A 17,711-nucleotide genomic window follows, 5' to 3' on the forward strand; every position below is an offset into this window, starting at 1 on the left:
ATGCATGCTAAAAGTGAAAAATACTTAATTTTCCCTTTTAAATTTGACAATGACAACTATACCCTTGTGAAATTACCAAATTACTTACATAACAAGTTTATTGGTTTTGTTTTGAAGGGAAAAATGGGGTTTCACTATTAATTGCTACAGTGAAAACCCCACGTCTTTTTTATTTTGTTAAAGTTTAAAAAAGATAATGATGTAGAAAGTGCACTACATGTTTTTAAAATGATGTTGAATATGTGTATAGTTACATATAAGCTACTTTATTATGCACCCTTGTGCACTATATTTGTTTTTAAAATGATGTTGAATATGCTAACAATAATTCTAAGCTAGCTCTTTAATAGGTTGTATAGAGAAGCTTTAAATATCTTTGATAGTATTTGTACAGAAGGACCCAATCTAATGATGTTGTTAGTGTATATGTCTTCAGTCAATCAGTTGGTTACACTAATAATAATTTTATTTATGTACAAAAATATTTATTATTAATATTTTTTTTATTTTTAATATTTATTTATGTTTGAATAATAAAACTAGAGTAAAGATATAAAGTCTTTAGGAACAAAATGTTTTGCAAATGAATATATAATGTGATTCTAACTATGAGATTCTTATTTCATTAAAATATTGTTTCTAGATATTCTTAGTCAATTCTCTATTAAGACTTGATATTAATTTGAGCTATTGAGACTGAAACATATTATATTATTTTCTTTATAAAAAAAAACAATTGTTCTTATAAACTGAGAAATAAAGAATACTTGGACTTAATATGTAGGTGTTTATTATATTATATGTACATTGAACTCACCCACATGAGGATTTCATATGAAGACATCACTTGTCTTTATAGGAATACTCATGTGACAATTATGTAAATGATCCTTAGACTTTATATCACTAAGTTATCTTATATAAAAAATTTATGTTTTGATCTTAATTGCATGTTGCATTAACCAAGGTTAATAAACGACTAGATATTAGGTATGACATGAACTATATGAAGGTAGTTTAGTGATTAAGAGAGGATTTATCATCTTAGATGAAGTAGAAAAAATGTTTCACTTGTTCTCGAATAGTATTGACTGTGAAATCCTTGCACAAGATGGAATGAGTTTTAAAAAGAGATTCAAATCGTATTCAAAGAATCAACGATTATATTGTCGAGAACAAATATGATTTAACAAAGTATACATATTTGTGTTTAAATATTTAAATCAAAATATTATTGATGAATGGATAATAATTACACTGAAAAACTAGTCATTAAAAGATAAAGTCAAACCACTTATGACTTTTTAATATTTGGTGGATCATAAAACATTACTAAACGATGCACTTGATCTTCAAATATAAATTAATTAGTTTTTAAATTGATAATAAATTAAGTTGTTTAATTTATTTAATCTTATTTTTTTTAGGATTATGATTTATATTTATACCAACATATTAATGAACATAATAAGTTACACACAGTAAGAACCATTCGTAAGACATTAAACCAAAATGATTAATCAAGTGAGACTTGATTGTAAATAAGTTTTAGAAATTCAGGACTATAATATAATTAATATATGTGATTATAATTCTAGATCTAGAAAAACCAAGTAGAACATAGGCCCGACCCGTTTATTTGTTGGAAAGTAGTTTTCTTTTGGAAAGTGGTTTTCTTGGAAAGTGAATTCCTAAAAGTAAATTATTTTTTTATATTTGGTGATATCATGAAAAATAAGTTGAAAAACACTTTCCAGTGTTTGGTTATGTCATGGAAAATAAGCTGGAAAATAACTTATTAATGTTTTATTTTTTTTCAAGTTTATTAAAATAATGAGGAACAAATCTTACAAATTAAAAAGTTGAATGAGAATGAAATTGAAAAAAATATAATTTCATAAATTATCTCAAATAAAATAAATAACAATCAAAATAATGGAGATCAAATCTAATAGATAAAAAAAGGTGAAAGATGATGATATTAAAAAAATAATAATTACAATTTCATAAACTATGTCAAATAAAATAAATAATAATTAAAAGAATGAGCACCAAATCTGATAAATAAAAAATTTTAATTAAAAAAATGATAAGAGAAAAGTAAATAACAATAATAAAAATAAGAACTAAAGTTAATATAAAAATCAAATTAAATCAAATTCTAAGGGATGATATTGGAAAAAAAATTCAAAACAAAATATTTAGCAATCAAAAGTTTGAGAATCAAAATTGATATAATCAGTAAATAATATGACATTTCTAATTTTTTTCACAACTTCTAGAAAGTGTATTCCGTCCAAAATAAAAGGAAAACACTTTCCTGTAAACTAAGCCAAATTTTTCTGACTGAAAAGTGTTTTCTATTGACTAATTTTTCTAATGATAAACAAACGCATGAAAGTTTGAAAAAAGATTTTTAAGAAACCACTTTCCATGAAACAAACAAGGCCTTAATTGCATAAATTTCTAAAACTATTCTAGAATAGTATACGCGATACAATATTAGATATATGCATGTATACATGCTAGTATTTTTATATGTTTTATAATGTTTGCAAATTTGTCATGACATTTAGAATTACATAATTATAATTTTAAAATATAGGAAAACTAGACTTTTTTTTAACATCTAGTTTAGAATGCTATAGTTATGATAAGATAAACTTACTTGCAAATCTGGTCTCTTACTTTTGGATTACAACTTCAAATAGGGAAGTAGACCCATGAGTTTGTAGCAAAAAGATACCAGGCATGAGCAAAGGAAGAAAATCTATGTAGCTTTGGATATAATTTATATGAACATTTAAGATAAATAGGAGATACACCGCTGCATTAATGCGCATGGTCTTTTGCTCAAGTCTTGTCTGAAAAAGGTTGGCTTGGAATACCAAGTCTAAATGGTGTTCTGAAAAGAAGGAACTATCGAACTGATTACCTCCAAGAGAAATGAAAATGGGATCAGGCAATGCAAGGAATAAGAGAGATTGTGATTTGAATCGTGCTCTTATTTTGGATCTTGCTGTTTAGGTTTGACAGAGATATAACTGTTTATGTTTCAAGGGATTGGGGAACTTGATCGTGTCCATCACATTGCATTCTGACTTCATGGATTTATGGATGCTCTAGTTGTCTGGCAGGGGCAAAATGCACCCCAGTAATGCTCTGGTTTCCGATGCATGAAATTCTCTTCTCACTGGAATACAAATATCGGGTGTCTGCTACAACATTTGCGATGCTACCCATGTATATCCCATTTGCTTTTTCTCACATCTACTATACTGGTCTATCTTCTTTGCATTTGTGCTCAACAATGTTGGAAGATGAACTGCATGAAAAATGCAAATCAATTGCTAGCTAGCTGTCTTGTCTGCACTCCAACTTCCAATAAATGAAGCATTGGAATCCTTTTTCTGGATTATGCTAAGAGCTTTAGATTTTATTGGCGCAATTCTGATGACTTGAGTTGTCATTTCATGTCTGCTTAGCCTTGCCCTCTTGGTACAGAATAAGATCATAAATAATGCAGATTATGAGAGGTACCAGGATTGTTCTTCTATTCATGACTGATAGTTAAGATACCTGAGAAGAAAGATATATCATCCATAAGTTTTCCGGGAAATCAACTGACTGTTGGTGATAAGCCAAGCGCATGACTTAATTAATTATGCTCATATGGAAGCATCACATTTTATTTTTGATTGATTCTCGTAACTTAACTAAAATAGGATTGAGTGAAATGAATGCTTTTTCATACTTACTTTGTTAAGAAAAAAAACTTGACTAGAGAGGCAAAAAAATTTCAATTCCCATCCATTTCCATCCTATCACTGTTTTTTTTCTTAACACTGCTGTTAAGGGGATGGCATCCTTTAATTTGTAGCACTAGTCTTTTCAGATTCAGGGAGTTTACAAACTTACAATAGTCGACGACCAGCCAGAAATTACCAGATAGGAGGAAAAGAGGAAGAAACCCTAAACGAGGATGATCACTGTTTTTTTTCTAAACACTGTTAGAAGCGACAGAGAGCTATCATCATCTTTGCACGTACTCTAAGTAAGTAATGCAGGAACATTGCATCATGTGAAATTGGACATAAGAAATGTGAAGGTGCCCTATATATATATATATATATATATATATATATTTATATATTTTTTTTCACTTTCTATTGAAAAAAGAAGGAACGTTAGCTTTTCTGATGCCATAAAATGGCTTTTATTAATCTTCCCAATGCCATTCTGATGCCATACCAGATGTTAAAATCAGGTATTAGTACCCCATTAGCTATAATCTCTCTCTCTCTCTCTCTCCCTCTCTCTCTCTCTCCCCTTCCTTTTCTATTTTTTTGGGTTTCCGTCAAAATCCCTATCAATTCCATCGCAACTGCCCGACCTCTAACCCATATAATTGAAATACGGGAAAGAATAAAGATGTCTTTGAATTTCCCTTTTGTTCCTAATAATTCAGCTATAATATCGTCCATATGTTTGCCGAAATTCTTCAGATTCCTTTTGCTAATGAACTAGTATATTGGCCAGCGTTATTTCATGAATTGGATTAATTTTTAAAAAGAATATTTTAACAGTATTATTAAACTTGATCAAGTAGATTAATTTTGAAACTTCTCGACTCAATTCTTTGTCTAACTCAAGTTTTTCATTAAATTATGTAAAAGTTAGCTTGGCTTAAATCAATTGATTTCATAAATCTAAATACAATCCACTACAACATTATTCAGTTTTACCGACGGACCAATTTCGTCGGTGACAGTAATGAAATCCGTCGATGAAAATAATACTGACGGACTCACCGACGTACCACGTCCGTCGGTAAAACGGTCGTCGGTAAATCCCATTTCCGTCGCTAATGCTGTCGCAAATAAAAAAAACCACCTACCGACGGAAACACCGACGGTTTACAGACGGATACGCCCGCTCCAAAAAAAAAGTTTCCCGCAGGAACATTACCGACGGAATAAATTCGTCGGTAATTTCAAGGGTAATTACCGACGGCATTACTGACGGAAAATCTGTCGGTAATTATGGCATGGCTGGTAATTTTGTTGCAACTCTCTGTGTAATACCGACGGATTATATCCGTCGGTGATGATGGCATGGATGGTAATTGTTCGGCAACTCTCTGTTAAATACCGACGGATAGTATCCGTCGGTATATCCGTCGGTAGTTATTTCAAATATATATATAAAAATAATTTATTAATTGTAAAAAACCTTAATAAACAAATAGAAATGCATTAAACATTAATAATGTAAAAGTAATGTTAAATAATATTCATTACAAATTTAATGTGTTTAAAAAGCAAAATTAAACTAGAATAGCGGCGGAGCTGGAGGAGGAGGCGGAGGAGGAGGAGGAGGCTGGTTGTTCCCGGGACCATACGGCCAAAAAGAAGCTGCACAAGTATCGTCACCCATCTTTGATCTCATCTCCATGACTATTTGACGGAGCTCATCATAATTCGTCGAGAGTTGTTGATATTGTTGTTTCAACGCAATGAACTCCTCAGACTGGGTGTTCGATACTGATGGAGAGCTTCCAACAGTTGAGATACTACGAGTCGACCGCAAGTTGTCAGCCGTAGTGTTGGAGAGCCCGTAGACCCTATTTTTATCGGGTCCACCAGACGATCCCGCCTCCATCCACAAATCTGGATCGAAATCTGGATGGGTCGACGGATTGTCCCCATATCTCTCCCTCAACCGGCTATTATAGGTCTCCTGAAAATTCCATCGGTAAAAAAATCATCAAATGCAATTCAAGATGCAATTCAAGAAAATAATAACTTACAAAATAAAATGAATGAACGAACATACCACGAAGTGCTGAGCACAGTTGTCCACGAACTGCTGCACCCCCTTTTGGCGGTCTTGACTCCGCACATGCGTCTCTAGAAACAGCTCCATTGGACTCGGTTTACGTCCAAGAGACGCAGTCTGTAAGGAAAAAATAGATTAAAAGTTAAATATATTATAAGGAACGACAAATTAATTAATGATATATTTCATTAAAATTAATCTTACCATCCGCTTTGCATGTGCGCTGAATGGGACGGATCCGCTAGTGTGCGTGGTCACCGAACCATAAATTTGCCGGTTCCGGTTGTCGGCGCCAGACTGTGAGCGCCGTGAGAACCGCTCTGAGGTCACGTGCTCAATATATGCCATCCACATTTCCCCCGAGATGAATGGCGGTTTGAATTCCTGCCAAACCGCCACCTCATTCCATCCTTCAAGACCGTTATCCCTCGCATGTCTTTTTGATTTTTTTTGGGTGTCATACCAAAAATCACGCAACCTACTTCCATAGTAACAAATTAGAATTTAAAACATAAAATTATAAAACAAAAATAAATATTATTTTTGATGTTACCTAGTTGCCGCGTGATTCTCCATACCCTCCTCACAACATTGTTGTCCGCCCTATCCCACTCAAATTTGTTCTGTGTATATAAATAATTCATATAAAATAAAAATAGTACAAGATATAAAATTATAAAAATTATTTATTAAAAATTAACACCGACCTGAAATCGCTTAAACCATGCATCGATATTAGGTTTCCACTCAGGATGTTTGGAAACCTGGCTCCATTGAAACAATGGAATCTCCATCGACGATTTAAACGCCAATGTTATAGTCCTTGCAGCCTCAATGTTTGTGAACCTGAAATTAAATAAAAGTAGTAATTAATATTAATTAGTTGTTCATAAATTATGTTATAAGTATATAAAAAAAAAACTAAAACCTAAACAAACTTACATTGAGAGGTCATCCTTCCATTGTGCCTGGTACTTGCGGGTGAATTGACCCCGCTGTGAAGGCACACCGCTTCTGCGCTGTGAAACCGCGCTAGAAGAGGCAGCATCACAAGTTGGCGTAGATTCCTCGATGTGATCAGCACCTAAGGATACGTCCTCCTCGCTGCTAGAAGAACTAGCTGCAACCGTCTTCTGACGACGTGCTGTAGATTTCATTCTACGCATCTACACAAATGTATACAAATAATTACATAATTAACTTCGATTATTTAAAAAAAAATTCGACAGAGTCTCCCCTGTACTGGGGGGTCCCAAGTTGTCGACAAAATCATATTACACTTCCAATTTTATTTCACATCCCGATCCAATCATCCTGGATCTCAACCCAACTCATCATCATCAACACAACATTTTATTCAATAACATTATATAGAATTACAACTATGAACATTCATTGTTAAATTGGTACTAACATTAGATTTAAGTCATACAAATATCCTAAATTAAGATAAACTAATTAAATGCAATTCTATATATATAAATTAACATTTTTAAAATAAATCAACAATAACAATTATATTTATAAATTAACATTTTTAACATAAATTCAACAATAACAATTATAGCAATACAAACAATAATATCCTAAATTAAGATAAACTAATTAAATGCAATTCTATATATATAAATTAACATTTTTAAAATAAATCAACAATAACAATTATATATATAAATTAACATTTTTAACATAAAATTCAACAATAACAATTATAGCAATACAAACAATAATATCCTAAATTAAGATAAACTAATTAAATGCAATTATATATATATAAATTAACATTTTTAAAATAAATCAACAATAACAATTATATATATAAATTAACATTTTTAACATAAAATTCAACAATAACAATTATAGCAATACAAACAATAATATCAAAACTAAAAAACTAAAATTAATAAATAAAATTAAAAAACTAAAAAACTAAAAAACACTACACAACACACAACATAAACACAAAACAAACAATACACAAAACTAAAAAACATTATATCAATTCAAAATAAATTTGGGAATAAAAAATGCTTACCTTAATAATGTGTTGAATTTAAGATTTTATCTACAAACAATATACAAAACAAAGAACACCAAAAAAAATAATCATAATTAAAATAAAAAAAATAAAAAGATAAAGAAAAAAAAATACATACCTTTTAAAACTACCACCAAAACAATAAAATCCTTCTAAAAGCTAAATGTAAATGAGAGAAGAAGAGCAAGGGAGAAGAGAAAGGGAGAAGAGGAGAAGAGGAGAAAATGAACAAAGTGGGGGGATGGGCGGTATATAAAACAATATTTCTGACGGAATTTCCGACGGAAATTAATTGCTGTCGGTGCAATTAATTTCCGTGGGAAATTCCTTCGGAAATTAATTGAAATTCGCACCAAAAAGTTTGGAAATCCCGCCAAACTTTTCGATCCGTCGGCATATCCGTCGGAAATTCCGTCGGTACGGGTGCAGACGGACATGTGTCACACATGCGTGATCCGTCGGTAATGCCGTCGGTACTGGACGTCGGAAAGTCCGTCGGTAATCTTGCAGACGGACACGTGTCAGACATGGGACAGCCCGTCGGTGATTCCGTCGGTATTGGACGTCGGAAATGCCATCGGAAATCCGTCGGTGAATGTGGCAAAATCCTGTAATTTGTTTTGCAACTCTCTGTGAAATACCAACGGTTTATATTCCGTCGGTAAATCCGTCGATGAATGTGGCAAAATCCTGTAATTTGTTTTGCAACTCTCTGTGAAATACCGACGGTTTATATTCCGTCGGTAAATCCGTCGGTGAAAAGGTAAATTTTTCTTATTTTTTTAATGTAACCCTCTCAAAAAATCTTGAATTGCAATCTTACAACACACACAACACAATAACAAAGGCTGACCCTTAAAGAAGAATAAATATTTCATGTTTCAAATTATTACATTATAAAAATAAGGCTTTATAACATGTTTAGTTAGTCGGAATTTTCATCTTCGTCCTCTATTGAATTGTTATCATCAGCTTCATCGCACTCTTCAATTTCGTTATAATTTTCTTCAACAATATTCTTTTTTCCACTAGTAGAGCTCAGAACAACATTCAACTCCTTTGCGTCAACATCAACAAGACTATCGTTGAAAACACGAAAATTCAAATTTTCTTCTAAGTCAATCGACGGAGCAACTCGGTATGGTTCAACCAACTCACTAGCTTGAAAGACTTCATCTATCCTGAACAACCTCGACACGACCCTTGGGTTTTGTTTTTAAAACGGATAACCAATCAACTCTTGATCGGTCCTTTCTAAAGGAAGGGGTGTATGTGTAATAAACTTGTTGGCATTGCTTTGCGAAAACAAAGACGTCGTTTACGTTGCGGTGTCTAGCTTTTGAATTGATTTCAACGAGACCATAGTGAGGATCTACTCTGATTCCTCTGTCAGTTGTGTCATACCAATAGCATTTGAATAAAAACACTCTATTTTGCTCGCTATGATATTGCAATTCGATGACCTCTTCTAATCTACCGTAGTAGTCAACTTCAAACTCACTAGAAGTCGATCCCTTAATACAAACACCGTTGTTGTATGTCTTTCTTCCATGCCCGTATTCTTCAGTATGAAAGACATATCCATTGACAAAATATCCATTATAGCACTTGACTTTTCTTTCAGGGCCCAAACATAGTAAAGACAGTGAAATAGCAGCACTACCTCCCATTTGATAAACCTAGCTTGTAAATTAAATACAACAATAATCAATAAACGGATATTATGTAACATTGACTACAATTAATTACATTGCAAGAGATAATGAGTTTGTGATAGGACTTACATGTGTTCTAAACCATGTGGCAAATTGTTTATCTTGTAATTAAAAGATCTGGGATTCGGTCAGCTGTGAGTTATTGGACAGTAAGTATCGTCGATGTTGCCTGCAAGGTTGTTCCAAAGTATATGAGTGTATGGTATCACAAAACATAAATAGTACACTCTTGACAAAGTTTAAGTCGAACATCCACTTACTTAATAAAAGGTCTAAGCTCATCACAGTTAAATAGGACATAATTGTGTGCTTGTCTGAACTCTATTTCAGACAAATATCTTCCCCTCACGGCATTTTTAGGTGTGGGTCGTCCAGGATTGGAGAATATTGACAAGTTCCCACTTGAATGCACTTCACCACCATCATCACGTCGTGGAACACGGTTTATCCTCGTTCTCAAATGAGGTTCAAAATAGTATGAGATAAATGTTGAGATCTCCTCAACAATATATGCCTCACATATCGATGCCTCAACATGCACCTTGTTCTTAACCTTTTTTTTAAGATTGAACAAGTATCTGCATATATATATATATATATATATATATATATATATATATATATATATATATTAATAAAAAATTATCAATTAAAAACATTAAAATAAAAATAAAAACATTTAATTATAAATGTCATAGCAACTGTAATATCTAACCTCTCGAATGGATACATCCATCTGTACTGGACCGGTCCTCCAACTTTTACCTCAAACGGTAAATGTACGGGTAGATGCTCCATTGAGTCAAAAAATGATGGAGGGAATATCATCTCAAGTTTGCATATTGTCTCGACGATATTCTTTTCAAGCCTTTCAATGTGATCAACATTCAACTTGCTGGAGCATATGTCTCTGAAGAAATGACTAATCTCCGTTAGTGCATCCCATATCCTCTTTGGCAACAAATCACGAAAAGCTAATGGGATGAGTGTTTGCATAAACACATGGCAGTCATGACTCTTCATTCCATATAATCTGCATTCCTCCGTATTAACCAGCCTTGATATGTTCGAGGCATGTCCATCGGGGAAACGTAGACTCTTAAGCCATTTGTAGACTAGTAGTTTTGCATTTTTCTCTAGCACGAAGCTTGCTCTTGGTTTTGCGACCCGTGACCCATCATAAACCAACTCCATATTTTTACGGTTACAGAACAACGCTACATCCAATCTAGCCTTGATGTTGTCCTTTGTCTTCCCCTTCACATCCATGACGGTGTTGAAAATGTTCTCAAACACGTTCTTTTCAATGTGCATGACGTCAAGGTTATGGCGGAGAAGATTGGTCTTCCAATAAGGAAGCTCCCAAAATATACTTCGCTTCACCCAATTATGGGTCAAACCAAAACCAGGAAACTTCTGCTTACCTGATTGGAGACCAAACACAATTTCACCGTACTCTGACACAACATCAAACAATTCTTCACCGGCAAGACGCGGGGGTGCAACATCATTTTCAACTCTGCCAACAAAGAAATCCTTTCTGTTCTTTCTATACCTGTGGTTATGTGGCAAGAAATGACGGTGACAGTCAAAAAAAGAAGCTTTACCCCCGTTTGTTAGCGTGAATGCCTTGTTGTTCTCCATACAATATGGACATGCTAGCTTTCCATGCGTGCTCCAACCAGAAACCATTCCATAAGCTGGGAAATCATTGATAGTCCACATCAAAGCCGCTCTCATAACAAAATTTTGTTTCCTCGAGATGTCATAAGTCAAAGCTCCAGGGGACCACAACCGCGTCAACTCATCAATCAACGGACGAAGACAAACATCTATATTCCGCCCCGGATTGCTCGGACCTGGTATGACCATAGATAAAAACATGAACTCCGGCCTCATACACATCCCCGGTGGCAAGTTATAAACCGTCAGTATGACCGGCCAACAAGAATAAGGAGCAGCAAATGACCCGAATGGGTTGAATCCGTCTGTACACAACCCAAGATGCACGTTCCTTGATTCAGCTGAAAAGGAAGGATGCATACTGTTAAAGTGTTTCCAGGCTTCACCGTCAGAAGGATGAACCATCACTCCATCAACCGCATGGTGTGATTGGTGCCATGTCATGTGCTCAGCAGTCCTTGGTGACATGAATAACCTCTGCAGTCTAGGTGTGATTGGGAAGTATCTAAGTTTTTTATATGCCACGAGAGTCTTCCCTCTACCAGTTCTGGGTTTGTAACGGGAATGCCCGCATGTCATGCACTCGGTCATCTCAGCATTTTCAAGGTAGTATAACATGCAAAAGTTAGGGCATATATCAATTTTCTGGTATCCTAAACCGAGGGGTTTCATCATGGACTTGGCAGCATAGAAGTTCTCTTTCAGCCTGTTCCCTTCAGGTAAAATGCTTCTCGCCCATTCAATAATCTTGTCATAACCGGCCTCACTCAACCCGTGATCTGACTTGATGGTGAACACCTGTGCTACGGCTGATAATTTACTGTGGTTCGTGCAGCCATCCCATAATGGTTCGTCAGAATCTCTCAACAGATCAAAAAACCTTGCTGCATCTGTATTAGGTTCTTCTTCTACGATTGGACATTCCCTGACATTACCTTCACTCATTCTCATTGCATCCATAACCATATTCCTGTAAGGATTACTGTTCTCATTTCCAACTTCATGCATATTGCTAGCACTAGAAGTTGACCCAACCACCTGTTCTTCCATGCTCTCATCAGGAACAAATAGTTCTCCGTGAGCATACCAACACAGGTAATCTTCCATGAACCCTTTGGTTAGAAGATGCATCGTTACAACATCTTGATGCTGAAACTTTAAATTTTTACACTTCCTGCATGGACACCTAATACCGGCATCAGTAAAATTCCTCGGAATAGATGTTGCGAAATTAATAAAACCCTGGACACCGTTACAATAATCCATCCTCCGCAATCCTTGGGGTGAGTCCCGATACATCCATGAACAATCATCCATGACTTCTATTGAACCTCTATAAAACATAACAAAAATATTGGTTTTCCCCGACATTATCCAACAAACTAAAACAACACTTATGTTAAATATTCATTATCAATTATCAACTATCAACGTTCATACAAACAATTTAACAACTACAAAATTATACATTCATACTACAAGTTTCTTTGACAAATAACAATTAAACAAGTACAAACATTAACAAAATACATATACTAAAACAATAAAATTCACAATTAAATATTAAAACTAAAAAGGATAGATTTACTTACAAAAAAATGAAAAAATCTACAAGAAACAGATATTGTGACCACGTACAAGATATAAGAAACTTGAGTGCTCGTGTTGAGAATAGTGGAGAGTTTGCGATGGGTGTTTGGCTGCAGTTTGGGAGGGGAGCTGTAGTTTGGGAGGGGAGAGGTGGGATGGGAAAGAAGAAGAAGGAGAAACAGAGGAAGAGAGTGTCGGCAGATGGGTGCATATAATGGTTTTTTCCGACGGACTCCTTCCGTCTGTGATTCCGTCGGTGATGCCGTCGGTGACAGCGCCACGTCACTGTACGGCTATCTCAGTTTGAATCCCTCGGTACTTTCTGTCGGTAAAATCGTCTGACGTCACCACGTCGTTGCATATTTCCAGACGAACTGTATACCCCGTCGGCGAAACCGTCGGTATATACCGACAGAATGACCGACGGAATAAATCCGTCGGTATATACCGACAGATTTGGAGATGGAATTATTTCCGTCGGTAATAATTACCGACGGAAAAATTCCGTCGGTAATTCCGTTGCTTTTCTCCGGTTTTCTGGTAGTGATCTTGATAATCGGTAAAAACATGATTTAGTTTTTAAAAAAACTTCAAGATGATAAATTTTTTTATATAAAAAATATTGAGCCAATGATTAGATTGGATTGATGACCTCGGCCCCCCCCATAACCTAGGTTATGGATTCTATTGAGTTTAATAGCTTTTTTAAAAACTTTTTTTATTTAACTATATGATAAAAATAGATGCTCACAAAATTAAGAATCAACCTAAAAATAGACATATTTAAGACAATTATCCCTATAAAGCAAATAAAAATCAATAATGCAGTTCATTTCTCAGTCAATCCAATATTAAATGATGAACAATGGTTTCCTCACACCATTTAATTTTTGTTATTTATAAAGTTTAGTAACATGACTTTTCTCTAAAACTATTTTTTTGTAACTATATGAGAAAAAAATAGACTATAAAAAAGTTAAGTTCACTTTTTAAAAAAAAAGACAACCCACCAAACTTGTTAACCAGGTCAACCTGTGTTACCTAAGTAAATCTGTAAACCACACTAACTTTATATAAAGACAAAATAAAAAAACAAATTATAAAGTTAAATTCTCAATTATCTCAATTTTAAAAGATAAAATCAATAAAAATAGATTTGAAAAAAAATCAGAACAAAAAAAAACACTCTAGATTAATCCACAGTACAATGAGTGTTAGGCGTACAATGGTTTCCCTCATGTCCTTTGATTTTTGTTATTTCATAAATTTTAATAACATAGTTTTTCTCTAAAATAATTTTTCAATAATATGAGAAAAAATAAATTATAAAAAAATTCAAGTTCAATTAAAAAAACCTCACCAAATTCATAAATTAGAACAACATGAGTTACCTTAACAAACCCACAAAAAAAATTGATAAAAACAATTTAAAAAAATATATAACAAAAAAAAGGAAAGGAAAAAAAAATCATGTGTTAAAAAAACAATATAAAAAAACACTATAGCAAATTATACGGCTAAATTCTCAACAATCTCAATTTTAAAAGATAAAATCGTCAAAATATATTTGAAAAAAACATCATAACAAAAATGCAAAAAAAAAAAAGAAAGTAAAACATTGTGGATTACTATTATTATCCACAGTGCAATAAGTGTTGGGCGAACAATGGTTTCCCCAACGTCTTTTGATTTTTGTTACTTCATAAAATTAAATAACAATTTTTTTCTTCTAAAATAATTTTTTCAACAATATAAGAATAATTAGATTATAAAAAAACCAAGTTTAATTAAAAAAAACCTCTTCAAATCCATAAATTAAAATAACTTAGATTACCTTGACAAATCCGAAAATCTTAACGATCTCAATATTAAAAAATAAAATAAATAAAAATAATTTTTTAAAAAAATATAACTAAAAAACAGAAAAAGGAAAAAAAAGAAAAAAAAATTAAAAAAAAACACTATAATTCACCGTGTTTTTGCAAAGAAAGCTACATGCTTTCCCCCCACGTGATTTAACTTTTCTTATATAGTGTCCATATTCTACGTTTTACGAAATCATAGGGCGGTTGCTTTTATCCTCCAATAGTTTTGATGAACAGGCCTAGATGTGTAGCCCTTGAACTCTAGTGCTCGAGTTCATCATCAATTTTTATTCTTAATTTTACCTACTTGTCTCTTTACTTCTAGAACATGCAAATTCCTGGACCAAGGCCCGTCCCTTCGAGAGGGAATCTAACCCTTTTCTTGAATCCTATTATAAGTTAGCATGTCCTTACGTGTACGTGTCCATTTCTCAGAGGATAAAGGAAGATACGCTGCCAAGATAATAATCTAGTATAAAGCGACGTCGAAATTGAAAATCGTGATGCATTTGATCACATATCTAATCTAGTATCTGTAATTATTTATCAGAGTATAATTCAGATTAATCAATCAGATTTGAAGTGCTTTAAGTGAGTAATAAGCATACATAATGTTCTTCTCAAGAAATGATACAGTGAAGAACTTTAAATCCTGCCTATCCCACGGCCAATTCTCTGAAAGAGAAGGGCCTAATTACTTGATTTGCCTATGGGATGAATTGCGTAATTAGCACATTTTAATGGAATAGCATCTTTTGAAAGAAAGAAAAAACTCAGTGGAATGCCATATTTTGATATCTTCATGGTTTAATATTTACTAAATATTATTGTTAGAGAATAATATAAATTATATGATATTCGAACCCGTGACTGCTAGGTCATCAAGATTCTGATACCATGTCAAAAAATCATCCCAACCCAATAACTTAAGTTGTTAGGTAAGATTTCAAGATATGATTTATATTATTTTCTAATAATTACGCTTTAAAAACACAATAATTTAAGATATCTTGATTCTGAAATATGATATTAATTAAAAATCAAATTTAGATGTGAAATATAAAATAATAATTAATATTATAATTTACAATAACAATATTTAGATAAATATTAAACATGATAGCAGTAAAATCATGAAATTATATTACTTGATATTAATTAAAAATCAAATTTAGATGTGAAATATAAAATAATAATTAATATTATAATTTACAATAACAATATTTAGATAAATATTAAACATGATAGCAGTAAAATCATGAAATTATATTACTTGATCAAAAATATTTTACTCAGGCTCGCCATTTATTTATTTTTTATGTGCAAATCAGACAATTTATCCTTCGTCTATGATGTGATGTGCATTGGTTACTTGCATCGGATACTCTTTATGCTTTCAGTGCAAAGCAAGTAAGCCTACTAATTAAATATATAATTATATATGGCTGCTGAACCTAGCGGTGATGTGAGTGTAGAAAGCAAAGCAGCCAGGGTAGGTCCTGACAGAAAAGCACGAATTCTATTATCTCTGCAATAATAAATTATTTTTAATTCAAATTCTATCCATTGCTCTGTTAAATGATTACTTGTATTTTATTATTAGAATCTGTTTCCGAGTGAGTGACGTGATAAAAGTTATTTTTTAAAATATTTTTTTATTTATTACATTAAAACAATTCAAAATCACCATTTTTTCAAACACATTCTTTATAATACTAAAGCCAAGCTCCTAGGCTTTACACATTGAAGCTAGAACGACCTCAAGACGGATAGCTGGTCCGTCGAGGAAACAAGGATCCCGGCTTGTCTAGATTTCGAGAATCGCATTCTAAAGCAGGAAAAGAGTAGAAGATATATCATGTTTGGCTACGTGTTTGAATATTTCATGCAGTGGTATCCTGCTTCATGGGGCACTAAAGATGGGCCAAACAAAAGAATCGAAAGGAGATTAAAGCTTAATAAATGCCAGCGAGCTTCCGTCCACAGCTTGATTTCATATTTCTACCTGTGATAATTGGAATAGTATATGAGACTGAATCTTGTTCCTATCTTGCGTAGGATTATAAATGCTTTCGGTCTCGTATGTGGCCGAGCCTTGCCTAAGTAAATCCGCTAAACCAGGCAGTATAGTAATGAAGGAAGAGCCCTCCCTTCGACGGCAATTTGCATTCAAAGCCTTCGGTATCGGATCTTGTTCATGTTGCGGTGAATTGTTAGGATGGGTCCTAGTCTTGAGCTTGATGTTCAATGGTCCTGATGTGGACTGCGACCGCGGGCCCTTTCTTTTCTCTGCTTTGAACAGATCCTTTTTTTTGTCGTTTTTTCTTTCATTTTAATTTTATTATAAAATAATATAAATATAAATTTTACTTTTTAATATAATATTAGAGTTTTAATGACCGGGTTACGAGTTTAAATCTTATTATTTTTATTTATTTTATAAAAATTAAACACAAGATAATATAGGTTTATATAAATTTCAAGTCCAAAAAACTTTTATTTGAAGAAGTGTGTTACCGAAAAATATAAATTATATTTTAAAATTTTATTTTAAAATTTAAATTATTAAACTGGGATAATTATTTGATATATTTACTTTTATTTTAATCACTTCAAGTTATTGGATTAGTAAAAAGCTAATGGTCTGATCATAACCCTACCATCTCTCTTTTTCTCATGAGCATGCTCCCTTGGGATCCAAAACAAGACTCCACAAGACTAACAGGGCTAATAAATTCATGCTAATCTTCTAAACCAACTGGATCATCTTATCCGCTTATAAATACTCCCACCATCAAAAAGAGGAACCAAACTCTAACCAGGTTAAACCACCAAAGTGACCGGCTCATCACGCGAGTCCCAATAATCCTGACCTGCAATCAGGCTAAATACACACGTCTGGTTACTCGTTGGACCGACCAATCCCATCAATTGCATTTTGACACGTGATGCACCCCTTGCGTGGCACTGTAACGAATTAGG

The sequence above is a fragment of the Populus nigra genome, chromosome 5 (assembly GCF_951802175.1).
Source record: "Populus nigra chromosome 5, ddPopNigr1.1, whole genome shotgun sequence".
NCBI classification, from domain to species: Eukaryota; Viridiplantae; Streptophyta; class Magnoliopsida; order Malpighiales; family Salicaceae; genus Populus; species Populus nigra.